This window comes from Primulina tabacum, chromosome 10 (assembly GCF_025594145.1).
Source record: "Primulina tabacum isolate GXHZ01 chromosome 10, ASM2559414v2, whole genome shotgun sequence".
In the NCBI taxonomy this organism is placed as follows: domain Eukaryota; kingdom Viridiplantae; phylum Streptophyta; class Magnoliopsida; order Lamiales; family Gesneriaceae; genus Primulina; species Primulina tabacum.
In genome coordinates, this window is record NC_134559.1 from 37,513,226 (window position 1) to 37,535,454 (window position 22,229).

The following is a 22,229-nucleotide window of genomic DNA, read 5'->3' on the forward strand; positions in this document are numbered from 1 at the left end:
ATCTATGAATTATAGCAGAGCCAGAGTTTGAGTCTAGGGCAGATCAGCCTAGCTAGGGCAGAATCGCCGAGTCTCTGTTCAGAACGCGTAGACTCTAACGGAGCGTACTGTGTTTGTATCGATGAGCTTAGATGTAGATCGACCGTCTATTGTATGGACACTCGATACAGCATACCAAAGTCTAAATTAGATCGGGATCCCTAGATTAGAATAAGAGATGAGTCGAGTCTTAGATATCGAGACCTAGAACTTGATTTACAGATCCGTATTGGTTTATGTTTCGTAATTCGATTCATGTTTTATTTACAGATTGGTATTGATACATGTTATTGACTATGCTACATGTGATAAGATATAATTCATGCTTTTATGTTAATTCAGTTAACTGCATGTATACATTATTTATACTGGGATTTATTCTCACCGGAGTATCCGGCTGTTGTCTTGTTTGTATGTGTGCATGACAACAGGAGGGACAGGATCAGGGTCAAGAGGATGATGAGAGATCGAGAATAGAGTGGTGATTCCGGTCTGGATGTAGACTTGGGTTAATACTTGAAATTTAGTAGTTAAACCTTAGACTAGTTTGAATAATTATTGTACATTATTGTACTTTTATACTGAGATGTATATTAGTTAATTCCATTATGTTCCGCACTTACATTTTAAAAAAAGAAAAATTTTTAGACCCTGATTATCTTAATTGATAATTAAATCCCAAAGATGATTAAGAAGATGATTAGCGTCCGGGTCCCCACATAGTCCTGGTATGATCGCCACCCGACATTGAGTGGGATGTATATTCTTATAGCCCTCGAGTACGTGTGGAGGAGGCGGCGATGGACAACACGCGGCACTGCTCTCCTGCCCAATCAGAACCATGAAGTTAAGCGTTCTAACGCAGATGGCAGATATAGGATGGTTGACCACCCTGGAAAGTCCTCGTGTCGCGACCGTTTACGTAAATTATGGATAAAACAGCCGAAATAATTGTTTTTAATGAGTTAACCATCTCCTGAGTAATCTGCGTCATACCCTTCCGCACAGAACCGGCTCACGACAACAAAAATAGCTAAATTTTCCCAGAAAATAGAAAAAAATAAGAAGAAAAAAAAAGCGAATGTAAAGCTATTATTATGCCTGAGATACAATAAAATGGAACCGGAATCGAATTTCGGAATTCTTAAATGGATTTCTTGAGGAAACAGAAGCTTAACAGAAGCTGAAAATCGTAAATTAGAGGGTCTTAGAGAATGAATTCGGCTAAAATCTTGCCAGCTCATTGCGGAGTAATGAGTCTTGTTCGTTTGCCCGTTTACAATCAAATTAGGCTACAATTTGGTCCAAATCCGGCAGTGCCCGAGCTACGTTGATTTCACATGTCTTATCTGGTCCCGATCGAGATTCAGATGATTTGAGCCAAAAAACGTCTGTCAACAAGTAATCAAAAATAGAAAAACACGAAAAAGGCGTGCAACACGAGGACTTCCGAGGGGGTCACCCATCCTAGTACTGCTCTCGCCCAAGCACACTTAACTTTGGAGTTCTGATGGGATCATGTGCATTAGTGCAGGTATGATCGCACACGACATTGAGTGGGATGTTTATTCTTATATCCCTCGAGTACGTGTGGAGCGGGCGGCGATGGACAACACACAGCACTGCTCTCGCCCAATCAGAACCATGAAGTTAAGCGTTCTAGCGTGGTGGCAGAGCTAGGATGGGTGACCTCTCTGGGAAGTCCTCGTGTAGCGACCGTTTACGTAAATTATGGATAAAACAGTCGAAATAATTGTTTTTATTGAGTTAACAGTCTCCGGAGTAATCTACGTCATATCCTTCTGCATAGAATCGGCTCACGACAACAAAAATCGCCAAATGTTCCCAGAAAATAGAAAAAAAAAATAAGAAGAAGAAAATAGCAAATGTAAAACTATTATTATGCCTGTGATACGATAAAATGGAATCGGAATCGAATTTCGGTCTTCTAAAACGGATTTCTCGAGGAAACGGATGCTTAACAGAAGCGGAAAATCGCAAATTAGAAGGTCTTAGAGAAGGAATTCGGCTAAAATCTCGCCAGCTCATTGCGGAATAATGATTTTCGTTCGTTTGCCCGTTTAAAATCAAATTAGGCTACAATTTTGTCCAAATCCGGCAGTGCCCGGGCTACGTTGTTTTCACATGTCTTATCTGGTCCCGATCGAGATTCAGATGATTTGAGCTGAAAATCGTCTGTCAACAAGTAATCAAAAATAGAAAAACACGAAAAGGGGTGCAACACGAGGACTTCCAGGGGGTCACCCATCCTAGTACTGCTCTCGCCCAAGCACACTTAACTTAAGAGTTCTGATGGGATCCGTTGCATTAGTGCTGGTATGATCGCATCCGACATTGAGTGGGATGTTTATTCTTATATCCCTCGAGTACGTGTGGAGCGGGCGACGATGGACAAAACGCGGCTCTGCTCTCGCCCAATAAGAACCATGAAGTTAAGCGTTCTGGCGCGATGGTAGAGCTAGGATGGGTGACCTCCCTGGGAAGTCCTCGTGTCGCGACCGTTTACGTAAATTATGGATAAAACAGTCGAAATAATTGTTTTTAATGAGTTAACCGTCTCCGTAGTAATCTGCGTCATACCCTTCCGCACAGAACCGGCTCACGACAACAAAAATCGCTAAATGTTCCCAGAAAATATAAAAACATAAGAAGAAGAAAATATCAAATGTAAAGCTATTTTTATGCCTGGTATACGATAAAATGGAACCGGAATTGAATTTCGAACTTCCTAAGCGGATTTCTCGAGGAAACATAAGCTTAACATAAGCGGAAAATCGCAAATTAGAGGGTCTTGTAGAAGGAATTCGGCTAAAATCTCTCCAGCTTATTGCGGAGTAATGAGTCTCGTTCGTTTGCCCGTATACAATCAAATTAGCCTACAATTTTGTCCAAACCCGGCAGTGCCCGAGCTACGTTGATTTCACATGTCTTATTTGGTCTTGATCGAGATTCAGATGATTTGAGACGAAAATTGTCTATCAACAAGTAATCAAAAATAGAAAAACACGAAAAGTGGTGCAACACGAGGACTTCCAGGGGGTCACCCATCCTTGTACTGGTCTCGCCCAAGTATGCTTAACTTCGGAGTTCTGATTGGATCCGGTGCATTAGTGCAGGTACGATCGCACTCGACATTGAGTGGGATGTATATTCTTATATCCCTCGAGTACGTGTGGAGTGGGCTGCGATGGACAACACGCGGCACTGCTCTCGCCCAATGAGAACCATGAAGTTAAGCGTTCTAGCGCGATGGCAGAGCTAGGATGGGTGACCTCCCTGGGAAGTCCTCGTGTCGCTACCGTTTACGTAAATTATGGATAAAACAGTCGAAATAATTGTTTTTAATGAGTTAACCGAATCCGGAGTAATCTACGTCATACCCTGCCGCACAGAACCGGCTCACGGCAACAAAAATCGCTAAATTTTCCCAGATAATAGAAAAAAATAAGAAGAAGAAAATAGCGAATGTAAAGCTATTTTATGCCTGGGATACGATAAAATGGAACCGGAATCGAATTTCGAACATCCTAAGCGGATTTCTCAAGGAAACGTAAGCTTAACAGAAACGAAAAATCGCAAATTAGAGGGTCTTAGAGAAGGAATTCGGCTAAAATCTCGCCAGCTCATTGCGGAGTAACGAGTCTCGTTCGTTTTGCCCGTTTACAATCAAATTAGCCTACAATTTTATCCGAATCCAGTAGTGCCCGAGCTACGTAGATTTCACATGTCTTATCTAATCCGTTCGAGATTCAGATGAATTGAGCCGAAAATCGTCTGTCAACAAGTAATCAAAATTAGAAAAACGCGAAAAGGGATGCAACACGAGGACTTCTCAGGGGGTCACCAATCCTAATATTGCTCTCGCAAATTTGAGGGACTTAGAGAAGGAATTCGGCTAAAATCTTGCCATCTCATTGCGGAGTAACAAGTCTCGTTCGTTTGCCCATTTACAATCAAATTAGCCTACAATTTTCTCCAAATCCGGCAGTGCCCGAGCTGCGTTGATTTCACATGTCTTATCTAGTCACGATCGAGATTCAGATTATTTGAGCCAAACATCGTTTGTCAACAAATAATCAAAAATAGAAAAACACGAAATTGGGTGCGACACGAGGAATTCCCTAGGGGTCAGCCATCCTAGTACTGCTCTCACCCAAGCACGCTTAACTTCAGAGTTCTGATGAGATCCGGTGCATTAGTGCTGGTATGATCGCACCCGACATTGAGTGGGATGTTTATTCTTATATCCCTCGAGTACATGTGGAACGGGAGGCGATGGACAACACGCGGAACTGCTCTCGTCCAATAAGAACCATGAAGTTAAGCGTTCTGGCGCGATGGCAGAGCTAGGATGGGTGACCACCCTGGGCAGTCCATGTGTCGCGACCGTTTACGAAAATATGGATAAAACAGTCGAAATAATTGTTTTTAATGAGTTAACTGTCTCCGGAGTAATCTTCATCATACACTTCCGCACAGAACCGGCTCACGACAACAAAAATCGCTAAATGTTCCCAGAAAAAAATAGAAAAAAAAATAAGAAGAAGAAAATAGCGAATGTAAAGCTATTATTATGCATGGGATACGATAAAATAGAACCGAAATCGAATTTCGAACTTCCTAAGCAGATTTCTTAAAGAAACGGAAGCTTAGCAGAAGCGGAAAATCGAAAATTAGAGGGTCTTAGAGAACGAATTCGGCTAAACTCTCGCCAGGTCATTGCGGAGTAACGAGTCTCGTTCGTTTGCCCGTTTACAATCAAATTAGCCTACAATTTTGTCCACAAGTAATCAAAAATAGAAAAACACAAAAAGAGATGCAACTGGAGGACTTCTCAGGGGGTCACCCATCCTAGTACTGCTTTCGCCCAAGCACGCTTAACTTCGGAGTTCTGATGGGATCCGGTGCATTAGTGCTGGTATGATCGCAACCGACATTGAGTGGGATGTTTATTCTTATATCCCTCGAGTACGTGTGGAACGGGCGATGATGGACAACACGCGGCACTGCTCTCGCCCAATCAGAACCATGAAGTTAAGCGTTCTGGGGCGAATGCAGAGCTAGGATGGGTGACCTCCCTGGGAAGTCCTCGTGTCGCGACCGTTTACGTAAATTATGGATAAAACAGTCAAAATACTTGTTTTTAATTAGTTAACCATCTCTGTCTCTGAAGTAATCTGCGTCATACCCTTCCTCACAGAACCGGCTCATGACAACAAAAATCAATAAATGTTCCCAGAAAATAGAAAAAAAATAAGAAGGAGAAAATAGCAAATGTAAATCCGTTATTATTCCTAGGATACGATAAAATGGAACCGGAATCGAATTTCGGACTTCCTAGGCGGATTTCTCGAGGAAACGGAAGCTTAACAGAAGCGTAAATTCGCAAATTAGAGGGTATTAGAGAAGAAAGTCGGCTAAAATCTTGCCAGCTCATTGCGGAGTAAGGAGTCTCGTTCGTTTGCCCGTTTACAATCAAATTAGCCTACAATTTTCTCCAAATCCGGCAGTGCCCGAGCTACGTTAATTTCTCATGTCTTATCTGGTCCCGATCGAGATTCAGATGATTTGTGCCAAAAATCATCTGTCAACAAGTAAACAAAAATAGAAAAACACGAAATGGGGTGCAACACGTGGAATTCCCTAGGGGTCAGCCATCCTAGTACTGCTCTCACCAAGCACGCTTAACTTCAGAGTTGTGATGGGATCCGGTGCATTAGTGCTAGTATGATCGCACCCGACATTGAGTGGGTTGTTTATTCTTATATCCCTCAAGTACGTGTGGAGCGGGCGGCGATGGACAAAACGCGGCACTGCTCTCGCCCAAACAGAACCATAAAGTTAAGCGTTCTGGCGCGATGGCAGAGCAAGGATGGGTGACCTCCCTCGAAAGTCCTCGTGTCGCGATCGTTTACGTAAATTATGGATTAAACAATCGAAATAATTGTTTTTAATGAGTTAACAGTCTCTGAAGTAATCTGCGTCATACCCTTCCGCACAGAACCGGCTCACGACAACAAAAATCGCTAAATGTTCCCAGAAAATAGAAAAAAAAGAAGAAGAAAATAGAGAATGTAAAGCTGTTATTATGCCTGGGATACGATAAAATGGAACCGGAATCGAATTTCGGACTTCCTAAACGGATTTCTCGAGGAAACGGAAGCTTAACAGAAGCGGAAAATCGCAAATTAGAGGGTCTTAGAGAAGGAATTCGGCTAAAATCTCGCCAGCTCATTGCAAAGTAATGAGTCTTGTTCGTTTGCCCGTTTACAATAAAATTATCCTACAATTTTGTCCAAATCCAGTAGTGCCCGAGCTACGTTGATTTCACATATCTTATTTAGTCCCGATAGAGATTCAGATTATTTGAGCCGAAAATCGTCTCTCAACAAGTATTCAAAAATAGAAAAACACGAAAAGGGGTGCAACACGATGACTTCCAGGGGGTCACCCATCCTAGTACTGCTCTCGCCCAAGCACGCTTAACTACGGAGTTCTGATGGGAATCCGGTGCATTAGTGCTGGAATGATCGCACCCGACATTGAGTGGGATGTTTATTCTTATATTCCTCGAGTACGTTTGGAACGGGCGGCGATGGACAACACGCGTCACTGCTCTCGCCCAATCAGAACCATGAAGTTAAGCGTTCTGGCGCTATGGCAGAGCTAGGATCGGTGACCTCCCTGGGCAGTACTCGTGTCGCGACTGTTTACGTAAATTATGGATAAAACAGTCGAAATAATTGTTTTTAATGAGTTAACCGTCTCCAGAGTAATCTGCGTCAAACTTTTCCGCACAGAACCGGCTTATGACAACAAAAATTGCTAAATTTTTCTAGAAAATAGAAAAAAAATAAGAAGAAGAAAATAGCGAATGTAAATCCGTTATTATGCCTGGGATACGATAAAATGGAACCGGAATCGAATTTCGAACTTCCTAAGCAGATTTCTCGAGAAAACAGAAGCTTAACAGAAGTGGAAAATCGCAAATTATAGTGTCTCAGAGAAAGAATTCGGCTAAATCTCTCCACCTCATTGCGCAGTAATGAGTCTCGTTCGTAGCCCGTTTGCAATCAAATTAGCCTACAATATTGTCCAAATCCGGCAGCACCCGAGCTACGTTGATTTCTCATGTCTTATCTTGTCCCGATCGAGATTCAGATGATTTGAGCCGAAAATCGTCTGTCAACAAGTAATCAAAAATAGAAAAACACGAAAAGGGGTGCAACACGAGGACTTCCCAGGGGGTCACCCATCCTAGTACTGCTCTCGACCAAGCACGCTTAACTTCGGAGTTTTGATGGGATCCGGTGCATTAATTGTTTTTAATGAGTTAACCGTCTCCGGAGTAATCTGCGTCATACCCTACAGCAAAGGACCGGTTCACGACAACAAAAATCGCTAAATGTTCCAAAAATAAAAGGAAAAAAATAAGAAGAATAAAATAGCGAATGTAAAGCTATTATTATGCCTGGGATACGATAAAATGGAACCGGAATCGAATTTCGAACTTCCTAAGCGGATTTCTCGAGGAAACAGAAGCTTAACGGAAGCGTAAAATCGCAAATTAGAGGGTATTAGAGAAGGAATTCTGCTAAAATCTCGCCAGCTCATTGCGGAGTAATGAGTCTCGTTCGTTTGCCCGTTTACAATCAAATTAGCCTACAATTTTGTCCAAACCCGGCAGTGCCCGAGATACGTTGATTTCACATGTCTTATCTGATCCAGATCGAGATTCAGAAGATTTGAGCTGAAAATCGTCTGTCAACAAGTAATCAAAAATAGAAAAACACGAAAAGGCGTGCAACACGAGGACTTTCCAGAGGGCCACCCATCCTAGTACTGCTCTCGCCCAGGCACGCTTAACTTCGGAGTTCTGATGGGATCAGGTGCATTAGTGCTAGTATGATCGCACCCGACATTGAGTGGGATGTTTATTCTTATATCTTTCGAGTACGTGTGGAGCGGGCGGCGAGGAACAACACGCGGCACTGCTCTCGCCCAATCAGAACCATGAAGTTAAGCTTTCTGGCGCGATGGCAGAGCTAGGATGGGTGGACCTCCCTGGGCAGTCCTCGTGTCGCGACCGTTTACGTAAAATATGGATAAAACAGTCGAAATAATTGTTTTTAATAAGTTAACCCTCTCCGGAGTAATTTGCGTCATACTCTTCCGTATAGAACTGGCTCACGATAACAAAAATCGCTAAATGTTCCCAGAAAATAGAAAAAAATAAGAAGAAGAAAATAGCGAATGTAAAGCTATTTTTATGCATGAGATACGATAAAATGGATCTGGAATCGAATTTCGAACTTCCTAAGCGGATTTCTCGAGAAAACGGAAGCTTAACAGAAGCGAAAAATCGCAAATTAGAGGGTCTTAGAGAAAGAATTCGGCTAAAATCTCGCCACCTCATTGCGGAGTAATGAGTCTCGTTCGGTTGCCCGTTTACAATCAAATTAGCCTACAATTTTGTCCAAATCCAGCACTGCCCGAGCTACGTTGATTTCACATGTTTTATCTTGTCCCGATCCAGATTCAGATGATTTTAGCCAAAAATCATCTGTCAACAAGTAATCAAAAATAGAAAAACACGAAAAGTGGTGTAACACAAGGACTTCCCAGGGGGTCACCCAACCTAGTACTGCTCTCGCCCAAGCAAGCTTAACTTCGGAGTTCTGATGGGATCCGGTGCATTAGTGCTGGTATGATCGCACCCGACATTGAGTGGGATGTTTATTCTTATATCCCTCGAGTACGTGTGGAGCGAGCGGCGATGGACAACACGCGGCAATGCTCTCGCCTATTCAGAATCATGAAGTTAAGCGTTCTGGAGCGATGGCAGTGCTAGGATGGGTGACCTACCTGAGAAGTTCTTGTGTCGCGACCGTTTACATAAATTATGGCTAAAACAGTCGAAATAATTGTTTTTAATGAGTTAACCGTCTCCGAAGTAATTTGCATCATACCCTTCCGCAAAGGAATCGAATTTCGAACTTCCTAAGCGGATTTCTCGAGGAAACAGAAGCTTAACGGAAGCGTAAAATCGCAAATTAGAGGGTCTTAGAGAAGGAATTCTGCTAAAATCTCGCCAGCTCATTGCGGAGTAATGAGTCTCGTTCGTTTGCCCGTTTACAATCAAATTAGCCTACAATTTTGTCCAAACCCGGCAGTGCCCGAGATACGTTGATTTCACATGTCTTATCTGGTCCAGATCGAGATTCAGAAGATTTGAGCTGAAAATCGTCTGTCAACAAGTAATCAAAAATAGAAAAACACGAAAAGGCGTGCAACACGAGGACTTTCCAGAGGGCCACCCATCCTAGTACTGCTCTCGCCCAGGCACGCTTAACTTCGGAGTTCTGATGGGATCAGGTGCATTAGTGCTGGTATGATCGCACCCGACATTGAGTGGGATGTTTATTCTTATATCTTTCGAGTACGTGTGGAGCGGGCGGCGAGGAACAACAGGCGGCACTGCTCTCGCCCAATCAGAACCATGAAGTTAAGCTTTCTGGCGCGATGGCAGAGCTAGGATGGGTGGACCTCCCTGGGCAGTCCTCGTGTCGCGACCGTTTACGTAAAATATGGATAAAACAGTCGAAATAATTGTTTTTAATAAGTTAACCCTCTCCGGAGTAATTTGCGTCATACTCTTCCGTATAGAACTGGCTCACGATAACAAAAATCGCTAAATGTTCCCAGAAAATAGAAAAAAATAAGAAGAAGAAAATAGCGAATGTAAAGCTATTTTTATGCATGAGATACGATAAAATGGATCTGGAATCGAATTTCGAACTTCCTAAGCGGATTTCTCGAGAAAACAGAAGCTTAACAGAAGCGAAAAATCGCAAATTAGAGGGTCTTAGAGAAAGAATTCGGCTAAAATCTCGCCACCTCATTGCGGAGTAATGAGTCTCGTTCGGTTGCCCGTTTACAATCAAATTAGCCTACAATTTTGTCCAAATCCAGCACTGCCCGAGCTACGTTGATTTCACATGTTTTATCTTGTCCCGATCCAGATTCAGATGATTTTAGCCAAAAATCATCTGTCAACAAGTAATCAAAAATAGAAAAACACGAAAAGTGGTGTAACACAAGGACTTCCCAGGGGGTCACCCAACCTAGTACTGCTCTCGCCCAAGCAAGCTTAACTTCGGAGTTCTGATGGGATCCGGTGCATTAGTGCTGGTATGATCGCACCCGACATTGAGTGGGATGTTTATTCTTATATCCCTCGAGTACGTGTGGAGCGAGCGGCGATGGACAACACGCGGCAATGCTCTCGCCTATTCAGAATCATGAAGTTAAGCGTTCTGGAGCGATGGCAGTGCTAGGATGGGTGACCTACCTGAGAAGTTCTTGTGTCGCGACCGTTTACATAAATTATGGCTAAAACAGTCGAAATAATTGTTTTTAATGAGTTAACCGTCTCCGAAGTAATTTGCATCATACCCTTCCGCAAAGGAATCGAATTTCGAACTTCCTAAGCGGATTTCTCGAGGAAACAGAAGCTTAACGGAAGCGTAAAATCGCAAATTAGAGGGTCTTAGAGAAGGAATTCTGCTAAAATCTCGCCAGCTCATTGCGGAGTAATGAGTCTCGTTCGTTTGCCCGTTTACAATCAAATTAGCCTACAATTTTGTCCAAACCCGGCAGTGCCCGAGATACGTTGATTTCACATGTCTTATCTGGTCCAGATCGAGATTCAGAAGATTTGAGCTGAAAATCGTCTGTCAACAAGTAATCAAAAATAGAAAAACACGAAAAGGCGTGCAACACGAGGACTTTCCAGAGGGCCACCCATCCTAGTACTGCTCTCGCCCAGGCACGCTTAACTTCGGAGTTCTGATGGGATCAGGTGCATTAGTGCTGGTATGATCGCACCCGACATTGAGTGGGATGTTTATTCTTATATCTTTCGAGTACGTGTGGAGCGGGCGGCGAGGAACAACAGGCGGCACTGCTCTCGCCCAATCAGAACCATGAAGTTAAGCTTTCTGGCGCGATGGCAGAGCTAGGATGGGTGGACCTCCCTGGGCAGTCCTCGTGTCGCGACCGTTTACGTAAAATATGGATAAAACAGTCGAAATAATTGTTTTTAATAAGTTAACCCTCTCCGGAGTAATTTGCGTCATACTCTTCCGTATAGAACTGGCTCACGATAACAAAAATCGCTAAATGTTCCCAGAAAATAGAAAAAAATAAGAAGAAGAAAATAGCGAATGTAAAGCTATTTTTATGCATGAGATACGATAAAATGGATCTGGAATCGAATTTCGAACTTCCTAAGCGGATTTCTCGAGAAAACAGAAGCTTAACAGAAGCGAAAAATCGCAAATTAGAGGGTCTTAGAGAAAGAATTCGGCTAAAATCTCGCCACCTCATTGCGGAGTAATGAGTCTCGTTCGGTTGCCCGTTTACAATCAAATTAGCCTACAATTTTGTCCAAATCCAGCACTGCCCGAGCTACGTTGATTTCACATGTTTTATCTTGTCCCGATCCAGATTCAGATGATTTTAGCCAAAAATCATCTGTCAACAAGTAATCAAAAATAGAAAAACACGAAAAGTGGTGTAACACAAGGACTTCCCAGGGGGTCACCCAACCTAGTACTGCTCTCGCCCAAGCAAGCTTAACTTCGGAGTTCTGATGGGATCCGGTGCATTAGTGCTGGTATGATCGCACCCGACATTGAGTGGGATGTTTATTCTTATACCCCTAAGTACGTGTGGAGCGAGCGGCGATGGACAACACGCGGCAATGCTCTCGCCTATTCAGAATCATGAAGTTAAGCGTTCTGGAGCGATGGCAGTGCTAGGATGGGTGACCTACCTGAGAAGTTCTTGTGTCGCGACCTGTTTACATAAATTATGGCTAAAACAGTCGAAATAATTGTTTTTAATGAGTTAACCGTCTCCGAAGTAATTTGCATCATACCCTTCCGCAAAGGAATCGAATTTCGAACTTCCTAAGCGGATTTCTCGAGGAAACAGAAGCTTAACGGAAGCGTAAAATCGCAAATTAGAGGGTCTTAGAGAAGGAATTCTGCTAAAATCTCGCCAGCTCATTGCGGAGTAATGAGTCTCGTTCGTTTGCCCGTTTACAATCAAATTAGCCTACAATTTTGTCCAAACCCGGCAGTGCCCGAGATACGTTGATTTCACATGTCTTATCTGGTCCAGATCGAGATTCAGAAGATTTGAGCTGAAAATCGTCTGTCAACAAGTAATCAAAAATAGAAAAACACGAAAAGGCGTGCAACACGAGGACTTTCCAGAGGGCCACCCATCCTAGTACTGCTCTCGCCCAGGCACGCTTAACTTCGGAGTTCTGATGGGATCAGGTGCATTAGTGCTGGTATGATCGCACCCGACATTGAGTGGGATGTTTATTCTTATATCTTTCGAGTACGTGTGGAGCGGGCGGCGAGGAACAACAGGCGGCACTGCTCTCGCCCAATCAGAACCATGAAGTTAAGCTTTCTGGCGCGATGGCAGAGCTAGGATGGGTGGACCTCCCTGGGCAGTCCTCGTGTCGCGACCGTTTACGTAAAATATGGATAAAACAGTCGAAATAATTGTTTTTAATAAGTTAACCCTCTCCGGAGTAATTTGCGTCATACTCTTCCGTATAGAACTGGCTCACGATAACAAAAATCGCTAAATGTTCCCAGAAAATAGAAAAAAATAAGAAGAAGAAAATAGCGAATGTAAAGCTATTTTTATGCATGAGATACGATAAAATGGATCTGGAATCGAATTTCGAACTTCCTAAGCGGATTTCTCGAGAAAACGGAAGCTTAACAGAAGCGAAAAATCGCAAATTAGAGGGTCTTAGAGAAAGAATTCGGCTAAAATCTCGCCACCTCATTGCGGAGTAATGAGTCTCGTTCGGTTGCCCGTTTACAATCAAATTAGCCTACAATTTTGTCCAAATCCAGCACTGCCCGAGCTACGTTGATTTCACATGTTTTATCTTGTCCCGATCCAGATTCAGATGATTTTAGCCAAAAATCATCTGTCAACAAGTAATCAAAAATAGAAAAACACGAAAAGTGGTGTAACACAAGGACTTCCCAGGGGGTCACCCAACCTAGTACTGCTCTCGCCCAAGCAAGCTTAACTTCGGAGTTCTGATGGGATCCGGTGCATTAGTGCTGGTATGATCGCACCCGACATTGAGTGGGATGTTTATTCTTATACCCCTCGAGTACGTGTGGAGCGAGCGGCGATGGACAACACGCGGCAATGCTCTCGCCTATTCAGAATCATGAAGTTAAGCGTTCTGGAGCGATGGCAGTGCTAGGATGGGTGACCTACCTGAGAAGTTCTTGTGTCGCGACCGTTTACATAAATTATGGCTAAAACAGTCGAAATATTTGTTTTTAATGAGTTAACCGTCTCCGAAGTAATTTGCATCATACCCTTCCGCACAGGAATCGAATTTCGAACTTCCTAAGCAGATTTCTCGAGGAAACAGAAGCTTAACAGAAGCGGAAAATCGCAAATTAGAGGGTCTTAGAGAAGGAAATCGGCTAAAATCTCGCCAGCTCATTGCGGAGTAATAAGTCTCGTTCGTTTGCCCGTTTACAATCAAATTAGCCTACAATTTTGTCCAAATCCTGCAGTGCCCGAGCTACGTTGATTTCACATGTCTTATCTGGTCCCGATCGAGATTCAGATGATTTGAGCCAAAAATCGTGTGTCAACAAGTAATCAAAAATAGAAAAACACGAAAAAGGGTGCAACACGAGGACTTCCCAAGGGGTCACCCATCCTAGTACTGCTCTCGACCAAGCACGCTTAACTTCGGAGTTCTGATGGAATCCGGTGCATTAGTACTGGTATGATCGCACCTGACATTGAGTGGGATGTTTATTCTTATATCCCTCGAGTATATGGTAATCGGGCGGCGATGGACAACACGCGGCACTGCTCTCGCCCAATCCGAACCATGAAGTTCGGAGTACTGATTGGATCCGGCGGTCACCCATCCTAGCACGCTTAAGTTCGGAGTTCTGATTGGATCCGGTGCATTAGTGCTGGTATGATCGCACCCGACATTGTGTGGGATGTTTATTATTATATCCCTCGAGTACGTGTGGAGCTGGCGGCGATGGACAACACGCGGCACTGCTCTCGCCCAATCCGAACCATGAAGTTAAGCGTTCTGGCGCGATGGCAGAGCTAGGATGGGTGACCTCCCTGGGCAGTCCTCGTGTCGCAACCGTTTACGTAAAATATGGATATAACAGTCGAAATAATTGTTTTTAATGAGTTAAACGTGTCCGGAGTAATCTGCGTCATACCCTTCCGCACAGAAGCGGCTCACGACAACAAAAATCGCTTAATGTTTCCAAAAATAGAAAAAAATAAGAAGAAGAAAATAGCGAATGTAAAGCAATTATTATGCTTGCGATACGATAAAATAGAACCGGAATCGAATTTCGGACTTCCTAAACGGATTTCTTGAGGAAGCGCAAGCTTAACTGAAGCGGAAAATCGCAAATTAGAGGGTCTTAGAGAAAGAATTCGGCTTAAATCTCGCCAGCTCATTGCGTAGTAATGAGTCTCGTTCGCTTGCCCGTTAACAATAAAATTAGGCTACAATTTTGTCCAAATCCGGCAGTGCCCGAGCTACGTTGATTCACATGTCTTATCTGGTCTCGATCGAGATTCAGATGATTTGAGCCAAAAATCGTCTGTCAACAAGTAATCAAAAATAGAAAAACACGAAAAGGGGTGCAACACGAGGTATTTCCAGGGGGCCACCCATCCTAGTACTGCTCTCGCCCAGGCACGCTTAACTTCGGAGTTCTGATGGGATCCGGTGCATTAGTGCTGGTATGATCGCACCCGACATTGAGTGGGATGTTTATTCTTATATCTTTCGAGTACGTGTGGAGCGGGCGGCAAGGGACAACACGCGGCACTGCTCTCGCCCAATCAGAACCTTGAAGTTAAGCTTTCTGGCGCGATGGCAGAGCTAGGATGGGTGACCTCCCTGGGCAGTCCTCGTGTCGCGACCGTTTACGTAAAATATGGCTAAAACAGTCGAAATAATTGTTTTTAATGTGTTAATCGTCTCTGGAGTAATCTGCGTCATACCCTTCCGCACAGAAGCGGCTCACGACAACAAAAATCGCTTAATGTTCCAAGAAAATAGAAAAAAATAAGAAGAAAAAAATAGCAAATGTAAAGCTATTATTATTCCTGGATACGATAAAATAGAACCGGAATCGAATTTCGGACTTCCTAAACGGATTTCTCGAGGAAGCGCAAGCTTAACTGAAGCAGAAAATCACAAATTAGAGGGCCTTAGAGAAAAAATTCGGATTAAATCTCGCCAGCTCATTGCGGAGTAATGAGTCTCGTTCGCTTGCCCGTTACCAATAAAATTAGGCTACAATTTTGTCCAAATCCGGCAGTGCCCGAGCCACGTTGATTCACATGTCTTATCTGGTCTCGATCGAGATTCAGATGATTTGAGCCGAAAATCGTCTGTCAACAAGTAATCAAAAATAGAAAAACACGAAAAGGGGTGCAACACGAGGACTTCCCCAAGGGGTCACCCATCCTAGTACTTCTCTTGTTCAAGCACGCTTAACTTTGGAGTTCTGATGGGATCCGATGCATTAGTGCTGGTATGATCGCACCTGACATTGAGTGGGATGTTTATTCTTATATTCCTCGAATACCTGTGGAGCGGGCGGGATGGACAACACGCGGCTTTGTTCTCGCCCAATCAGAACCATGAAGTTAAGCGATCTGGCGCGATGGCAGAGCTAGGATGGGTGACCTCCCTAGGCATTCCTCGTGTCGCGACCGTTTACGTAAATTATTGATAAAACAGTCGAAATAATTGTTTTTAATGAGTTAACCGTCTTCGGAGTAATCTGCGTCATACCCTTCTGCACAGAACCGGCTCACGACAACAAAAATCGCTAAATGTTCTCAGAAAATAAAAAAAAAATAAGAAAAAGAAAATAGCGAATGTAAAGCTATTATTATACCTGGGATACGATAAAATGGAACCGGACTCGAATTTCGAACTTCCTAAGCGGATTTCTCGAGGAAACGGAAGCTTAACAGAAGCGGAAAATCGCAAATTAGAGGGTCTTCGAGAAAGAATTCGGCTAAACTCTCGCCTGCTCATTGCGGAGTAATGAGTCTCGTTCGTTTGCCCGTTTACAATCAAATTAGGCTAAAAATTTGTCCAAATCCGGCAGTGCCCGAGCTACGTTGATTTCACATGTTTTATCTGGTCCCGATCGAGATTCAGAGGATTTGAGCCAAAAATCGTCTGTCTACAAGTATTAAAAAATAGAAAAACACGAAAAGGGGTGCAACACGAGGACTTCCCAGGGGGTCACCCATCCTAGTACTGGTCTCGCCCAAGCACGCTTAACTTCGAAGTTCTGACGGGATCCGTTGCATTAGTGCTGGTATGATCGCACTGAACATTGAGTGGGATGTTTATTCTTATATCCCTCGAGTACGTGTGGAGCTGGCGGCGATGGAGAACACGCGGCACTGCTCTCACCCAATCAGAACCATGAAGTTAAGCGTTCTAGCGCGATGGCAGAGCTAGGATGGGTGACCTCCCTGAGCAGTCCTCGTGTCGCGACCGTTTACGTAAATTAAGGCTAAAACAATCGAAAAAATTGTTTTTAATGAGTTAACCATCTCCAGAGTAATCTGCATCATACCCTTTTGCACAGAACCGGCTCACGACAACAAAAGTCGCTAAATATTTCCAGAAAATAGAAAAAAAATTAGAAGAAGAAAACAAGGAATGTAAAGCAATTATTATGCCTGAGATATGATAAAATGGAACCAGAATCGAATTTCGAACTTCCTAAGCGGATTTCTCGTAGAAACGGAAGCTTAACAGAAGCGGAAAATTGCAAATTAGAGGGTCTTAGAGAAATAATTCGGCTAAACTCTCGCCAACTCATTGCGGAGTAATGAGTCTTGTTCGTTTGCCCGTTTACAATCTAATTAGGCTACAATTTTCTCCAAATCTGGCAGTGCCCGAGCTACGTTGATTTCACATGTTTTATCTTGTCCGGATCGAGATTCAGATGATTTGAGCCGAAATTCGTCTGTCAACAAGTAATTAAAAATGGAAAAACACGAAAAGCGGTGCAGCACGAGGACTTTCTAGGGGGCCACCCATCCTAGTACTGCTCTCGCCCAAGCACGCTTAACTTCAGCCGAAAATCGTCTGTCAACAAGTAATCAAAAATAGAAAAACACGAAAAGGGGTGCATCACGAAGACATCCCAGGGGGTCACCCGTCCTAGTACTGCTCTCGCCCAAGCACACTTAACTCCGGAGTTCTGATGAGATCCGGTGCATTAGTGCTGGTATGATCGCACGCAACTTTGAGTGGGATGTTTATTCTTATATCCCTCGAGTACGTGTGGAGCGGGCGGCGATGGACAACACGCGGCACTGGTCTCGCCCAATCATAACCATGAAGTTAAGCGTTCTGGCGCGATGGCAGAGCTAGGATGGGTGACCTCCCTCGGAAGTCCTCGTGTCGCGACCGTTTACGTAAATTATGTATAAAACAGTCGAAATAATTGTTTTTAATGAGTTAACCGTCTCCGGAGTAATCTGCGTCATACCCTTCCGTACAGAACCGGCTCACGACAACAAAAATCGATAAATGTTCCCAGAAAATATAAAAAAATAAGAAGAAGGAAATAACGAATGTAAAGGTATTATTATGCCAGGGATACGATAAAATGGAACCAGAATCGAATTTCTAACTTCCTAAGCTGATTTCTCGTGGAAACGGAAGCTTAACAGAAGCGGAAAATCGCAAATTAGAGGGTCTTAGAGAAGGAATACGGCTAAAATCTCGCCATCTCATTGCGGAGTAATGAGTCTCGTTCGTTTGCCCATTTATAATCAAATTAGGCTACAATTTTGTCCAAATCCGGCAGTGCCCGAGCTACGTGGATTTCACATTCTTATCTGGTCCCGATCGAGATTCAGATGATTTGAACGGAAAATCATCTGTCATCAATTAATCAAAAATAGAAAAACTCGAAAAGGGGTGCAACACGAGGACTTCCCAATGAGTCACCCATTCTAGTACTGCTCTCGCCCAAGCACGCTTAACTTCGGAGTTCTGATGGGATCCAGTGCATTAGTGCATGAAGTTAAACGTTCTGGCGAGATGGCAGAGCTAGGATGGGTGACCTCCTTGAGCAATCCTCGTGTCACGACCGTTTACGTAAATTAAGGCTAAAACAATCGAAATAATTGTTTTTAATGAGTTAACCGTCTCTAGAGTAATCTGCATCATACCCTTCCGCACAGAACCGGCTCACGACAACAAAAGTTGCTAAATGTTCACAGAAAATAGAAAAAAAATAAGAAGAAGAAAACAACGAATGTAAAGCAATTATCATGCCTGGGATAGGATAAAATGGAACCAGAATCGAATTTCGAACTTCCTAAGCTGATTTCTCGTGGAAACGGAAGCTTAACAGAAGCGGAAAATCGCAAATTAGAGGGTCTTAGAGAAGGAATTCGGCTAAAATCTCGCCAGCTCATTGCGGAGTAAAGAGTCTCGTTCGTTTGCCCGTTTATAATCAAATTAGGCTACAATTTTGTCCAAATCCGGCAGTGCCCGAGCTACGTGGATTTCACATTCTTATCTGGTCCCGATCGAGATTCAGATGATTTGAACCGAAAATCAACTGTCATCAATTAATCAAAAATAGAAAAACTCGAAAAGGGGTGCAACACGAGGACTTCCCAATGAGTCACCCATTCTAGTACTGCTCTCGCCCAAGCACGCTTAACTTCGGAGTTCTGATGGGATCCAGTGCATTAGTGCCGGTATGATCACATCCGACATTGAGTGGGATGTTTATTCTTATATCCCTCGAGTACGTGTGGAACGGGCGGCGATGGACAAAACGCGGCACTGCTCTCGCCCAATCAGAACCATGAAGTTAAGCGTTCTGGCGTGATGGCAGAGCTAGGGTGGGTGACCGCCCGGGAAGTCCTCGGATCGCGACTGTTTACGTAAATTTTGGCTAAAACAGTCGAAATAATTATTTTTAATGAGTTATTCGTCTCCGGAGTTATCTGCGTCATACCCTTCCGCACAGAACTGGCTCACGACAACAAAAATTTCTAATTTTTTCCAGAAAATAGAAAAAAATAAGATTAAGAAAATAGCGAATGTAAAGCTATTATTATGCCTAGGATACTATAAACTGGAATTGGAATCAAATTTCGAACTTTCTAAGCGGATTTCTCGAGGAAACGGAATCTTAACAGAAGCTTAAAATCGCAAATCAGAGGGTCTTAGAGAAGGAATTTGGCTGTATTCTCGCCAGCTCATTGCGGAGTAATGAATCTCGTTCGTTTGCCCGTTTACAATCAAATTAGACTACAATTTTGTCCAAATACGGCAGTGCCCGAGCTACGTTGATTTCACATGTCTTATCTTGTCCCGATCGAGATTCAGATGATTTGAGCTGAAAATCGTCTGTCAACAAGTAATCAAGAATAGAAAAACACGAAAAGGGGTGCAACACGAGGAATTCCCAATGGGTCATCCATCCTAGTACTGCTCTCGCCCAAGCACGCTTAACTTTGGAGTTCTGATGGGATCCGGTGCATTAGTGCTGGTATGATCGCACCCGACATTGAGTGTGATGTTTATTCTTATATCCCTCGAGTACGTGTGGAGCGGGCGGCGATGGACAACATGCGGCACTGCTCTCACCCAATCAGAACCATGAAGTTAAGCGTCCTGGCGCGATGGCAGAACGAGGATGGGTGACCTCCCTGGGCAGTCCTCGTGTCAGGACCGTTTACGTAAATTATGTATTAAAAAGTCGAAATAATTGTTTTTAATGAGTTAACCGTCTCCAGAGTAATCTTCGTCATACCCATCCGCACAGAACCGGCTCACGACAACAAAAATCACTAAATGTTCCCAGAAAATAGAAAAAAAAAAAGAAGAAGAAATAGCGAATGTAAAGCTATTTTTATTCCTAGGATACGATAAAATGGAACCGGAATCGAATTTCAAACGTCCTATGCGGATTTTTCGAGGAAACGGAAGCTTAACAGAAGCGAAAAATCGCAAATTAGAGGGTCTTAGAGATGATATTCGGCTAAACTCTCGCCAGCTCATTGCGGAGTAAGGAGTCTCGTTCGTTTGCCCGTTTACAATCAAATTAGGCTACAATTTTGTCCAAATCCGGCAGTGCCCGAGCTACGTTGATTTCACATGTTTTATCTGGTCCCGATCGAGATTCAGATGATTTGAGCCGAAAATAGTATGTCAACAAGTAATAAAACCTACAAAACACGAAAAAGGGTGAAACACGAGGACTTCCCAGGGGGTCACCCATCCTAGTACTGCTCTCGCCCAAGCACGGTTAACTTCGAAGTTCTGATGGGATCCGATGCATTAGTGCTGGTATGATCCCACCCGACATTGAGTGGGATGTTTATTCTTATATCCCTCGAGTACGTGTGGAGCGGGCGATGGACAACAGGCGGCACTGCTCTCACCCAATCAAAACCATGAAGTCAAGCGCGATGGCAGAGCTAGGATGGGTGACCTCCCTGGGCAGTCCTCGTGTTGTGACCGTTTACGTAAATTATGGATAAAACAGTCGAAATAATTGTTTTTAATGAGTTAGTCGTCTCCGAAGTAATCTGCGTCATACCATTCTGCACAGAATCGGCTCACGAAAACAAAAATCGCTAAATGTTCCTAGAAAATAGAAAAAAAAATAAGAAGAAGAAATAGCGAATGTAAAGCTATTATTATTCTTAGGATACGATAAAATGGAATCGGAATCGAATTTCAAACTTCCTATGCGGATTTCTCGAGGAAACGGAAGCTTAACAGAAGCGAAAAATAGCAAATTAGAGGGTCTTAGAGAAGGAATTCGGCTAAACTCTCGCCAGCTCATTGCGGAGTAAGGAGTGTCGTTCGTTTGCCCGTTTACAATCAAATTAGGCTACAATTTTGTCCAAATCCGGCAATACCCGAGCTACGTTGATTTCACTTGTTTTATCTAGTCCTGATCGAGATTCAGATGATTTGAGCCGAAATTCGTCTGTCAACAAGTAATTAAAAATGGAAAAACACAAAAAAGGGTGCAACACGAGGACTTCCTAGGGGGTCACCCATCCTAGTACTGCTCTCACACATGCACGCTTAACTTCAGCCGAAAATCTTCTGTCAACAAGTAATCAAAAATAGAAAAACACGAAAAGGGATGCATCACAAGGACATTCCAGGGGGTCACCCATCCTAGTACTGCTCTCGCTCAAGCACGCTTAACTTCGGAGTTCTGATGGGATGCGGTGCATTATTGCTGGTATGATCGCACCCGACATTGAGTGGGATGTTTATTCTTATATCCTTCGAGTACATGTGGAGCGAACGATGGACAACACGCGGCACTGTTCTCACCCAATTAGAACCATGAAGTGAAGCAACCTGGCGCGAAGGCGGAGCTAGGATGGGTGACCTCCCTGGGCAGTCCTCGTGTCGCAATCGTTTACGTAAATTATGGATAAAACAGTAAAAATAATTGTTTTTAATGAGTTAACCGTCTCCGGAGTAATCTGCTTCACACCTTTCCGTATAGAACTGGCTCACGATAACAAAAATCGCTAAATGTTCCCAGAAAATAGAAAAAAAAATAAGAAGAAGAAAATAACGAATGTAAAGCTATTATTATGTTTGGGATACGATAAAATGGAACCAGAATCGAATTTGGAACTTCCTAAGCGGATTTCTCGAGAAAACGGAAGCTTAACAGAAGCGGAAAATGGCAAATTAGAGAGTCTTAGAGAAAGAATTCGGCTAAACTCTCGTCAGCTCATTGCAGAGTAATGAATCTCGTTCGTTTGCCCGTTTACAATCTAATTAGGCTAAAATTTTGTCCAAATCCGGCAGTGCCCGAGCTACGTTGATTTCACATGTTTTATCTGGTCCTGATCGAGATTCAGATGATTTGAGCCGAAATTCGTCTGTCAACAAGTAATTAAAAATGGAAAAACGCGAAAAGGGGTGCAACACGAGGACTTCCTAGGGGGTAACCCATCCTAGTACTGCTCTCGCCCAAGCACGCTTAATTTCAGCCGAAAATCTTCTGTCAACAAGTAAT

At 43.4% G+C, this 22,229-nt stretch overlaps 21 non-coding genes and 4 pseudogenes across 21 annotated transcripts; all 25 read right to left on the reverse strand.

Moving 5' to 3' along the window:
• Positions 1-1,468: 1,468 nt before the first annotated feature.
• Positions 1,469-1,587, reverse strand: LOC142516771 (5S ribosomal RNA). Its single transcript, XR_012812549.1, has one exon. It is a non-coding gene; the product is annotated as a 5S ribosomal RNA (ribosomal RNA).
• Positions 1,588-2,272: 685 nt separating this feature from the next.
• On the reverse strand, positions 2,273-2,390 carry LOC142508678 (5S ribosomal RNA). The gene has a single exon (XR_012806882.1). It is a non-coding gene; the product is annotated as a 5S ribosomal RNA (ribosomal RNA).
• Positions 2,391-3,072: 682 nt separating this feature from the next.
• LOC142511898 (5S ribosomal RNA) lies at positions 3,073-3,190 on the reverse strand (annotated as a pseudogene).
• Positions 3,191-4,159: 969 nt separating this feature from the next.
• Positions 4,160-4,278, reverse strand: LOC142516686 (5S ribosomal RNA). Its single transcript, XR_012812468.1, has one exon. It is a non-coding gene; the product is annotated as a 5S ribosomal RNA (ribosomal RNA).
• Positions 4,279-4,873: 595 nt separating this feature from the next.
• Positions 4,874-4,992, reverse strand: LOC142506835 (5S ribosomal RNA). The gene has a single exon (XR_012805111.1). It is a non-coding gene; the product is annotated as a 5S ribosomal RNA (ribosomal RNA).
• Positions 4,993-5,681: 689 nt separating this feature from the next.
• On the reverse strand, positions 5,682-5,799 carry LOC142511560 (5S ribosomal RNA; annotated as a pseudogene).
• Positions 5,800-6,479: 680 nt separating this feature from the next.
• Positions 6,480-6,598, reverse strand: LOC142508756 (5S ribosomal RNA). Its single transcript, XR_012806959.1, has one exon. It is a non-coding gene; the product is annotated as a 5S ribosomal RNA (ribosomal RNA).
• A 1,260-nt stretch (positions 6,599-7,858) lies between these two features.
• LOC142507035 (5S ribosomal RNA) lies at positions 7,859-7,977 on the reverse strand. The gene has a single exon (XR_012805302.1). It is a non-coding gene; the product is annotated as a 5S ribosomal RNA (ribosomal RNA).
• Positions 7,978-8,660: 683 nt separating this feature from the next.
• On the reverse strand, positions 8,661-8,779 carry LOC142516485 (5S ribosomal RNA). The gene has a single exon (XR_012812278.1). It is a non-coding gene; the product is annotated as a 5S ribosomal RNA (ribosomal RNA).
• Positions 8,780-9,344: 565 nt separating this feature from the next.
• LOC142517032 (5S ribosomal RNA) lies at positions 9,345-9,463 on the reverse strand. The gene has a single exon (XR_012812794.1). It is a non-coding gene; the product is annotated as a 5S ribosomal RNA (ribosomal RNA).
• Positions 9,464-10,146: 683 nt separating this feature from the next.
• On the reverse strand, positions 10,147-10,265 carry LOC142516487 (5S ribosomal RNA). Its single transcript, XR_012812279.1, has one exon. It is a non-coding gene; the product is annotated as a 5S ribosomal RNA (ribosomal RNA).
• Positions 10,266-10,830: 565 nt separating this feature from the next.
• LOC142517034 (5S ribosomal RNA) lies at positions 10,831-10,949 on the reverse strand. The gene has a single exon (XR_012812796.1). It is a non-coding gene; the product is annotated as a 5S ribosomal RNA (ribosomal RNA).
• A 683-nt stretch (positions 10,950-11,632) lies between these two features.
• Positions 11,633-11,751, reverse strand: LOC142516488 (5S ribosomal RNA). Its single transcript, XR_012812280.1, has one exon. It is a non-coding gene; the product is annotated as a 5S ribosomal RNA (ribosomal RNA).
• Positions 11,752-12,316: 565 nt separating this feature from the next.
• On the reverse strand, positions 12,317-12,435 carry LOC142517035 (5S ribosomal RNA). The gene has a single exon (XR_012812797.1). It is a non-coding gene; the product is annotated as a 5S ribosomal RNA (ribosomal RNA).
• Positions 12,436-13,118: 683 nt separating this feature from the next.
• Positions 13,119-13,237, reverse strand: LOC142516489 (5S ribosomal RNA). Its single transcript, XR_012812281.1, has one exon. It is a non-coding gene; the product is annotated as a 5S ribosomal RNA (ribosomal RNA).
• Positions 13,238-13,802: 565 nt separating this feature from the next.
• LOC142515327 (5S ribosomal RNA) lies at positions 13,803-13,921 on the reverse strand. The gene has a single exon (XR_012811179.1). It is a non-coding gene; the product is annotated as a 5S ribosomal RNA (ribosomal RNA).
• Positions 13,922-14,802: 881 nt separating this feature from the next.
• On the reverse strand, positions 14,803-14,921 carry LOC142513376 (5S ribosomal RNA). The gene has a single exon (XR_012809326.1). It is a non-coding gene; the product is annotated as a 5S ribosomal RNA (ribosomal RNA).
• Positions 14,922-15,601: 680 nt separating this feature from the next.
• LOC142510026 (5S ribosomal RNA) lies at positions 15,602-15,721 on the reverse strand. The gene has a single exon (XR_012808166.1). It is a non-coding gene; the product is annotated as a 5S ribosomal RNA (ribosomal RNA).
• Positions 15,722-16,403: 682 nt separating this feature from the next.
• LOC142517515 (5S ribosomal RNA) lies at positions 16,404-16,522 on the reverse strand. Its single transcript, XR_012813257.1, has one exon. It is a non-coding gene; the product is annotated as a 5S ribosomal RNA (ribosomal RNA).
• An 805-nt stretch (positions 16,523-17,327) lies between these two features.
• On the reverse strand, positions 17,328-17,446 carry LOC142509621 (5S ribosomal RNA). The gene has a single exon (XR_012807787.1). It is a non-coding gene; the product is annotated as a 5S ribosomal RNA (ribosomal RNA).
• A 681-nt stretch (positions 17,447-18,127) lies between these two features.
• LOC142512576 (5S ribosomal RNA) lies at positions 18,128-18,244 on the reverse strand (annotated as a pseudogene).
• A 572-nt stretch (positions 18,245-18,816) lies between these two features.
• On the reverse strand, positions 18,817-18,935 carry LOC142516277 (5S ribosomal RNA). The gene has a single exon (XR_012812080.1). It is a non-coding gene; the product is annotated as a 5S ribosomal RNA (ribosomal RNA).
• Positions 18,936-19,616: 681 nt separating this feature from the next.
• LOC142513962 (5S ribosomal RNA) lies at positions 19,617-19,735 on the reverse strand. Its single transcript, XR_012809881.1, has one exon. It is a non-coding gene; the product is annotated as a 5S ribosomal RNA (ribosomal RNA).
• Positions 19,736-20,416: 681 nt separating this feature from the next.
• On the reverse strand, positions 20,417-20,535 carry LOC142516097 (5S ribosomal RNA). The gene has a single exon (XR_012811911.1). It is a non-coding gene; the product is annotated as a 5S ribosomal RNA (ribosomal RNA).
• Positions 20,536-21,329: 794 nt separating this feature from the next.
• On the reverse strand, positions 21,330-21,448 carry LOC142511698 (5S ribosomal RNA; annotated as a pseudogene).
• Between the last annotated feature and the right edge of the window lie 781 nt (positions 21,449-22,229).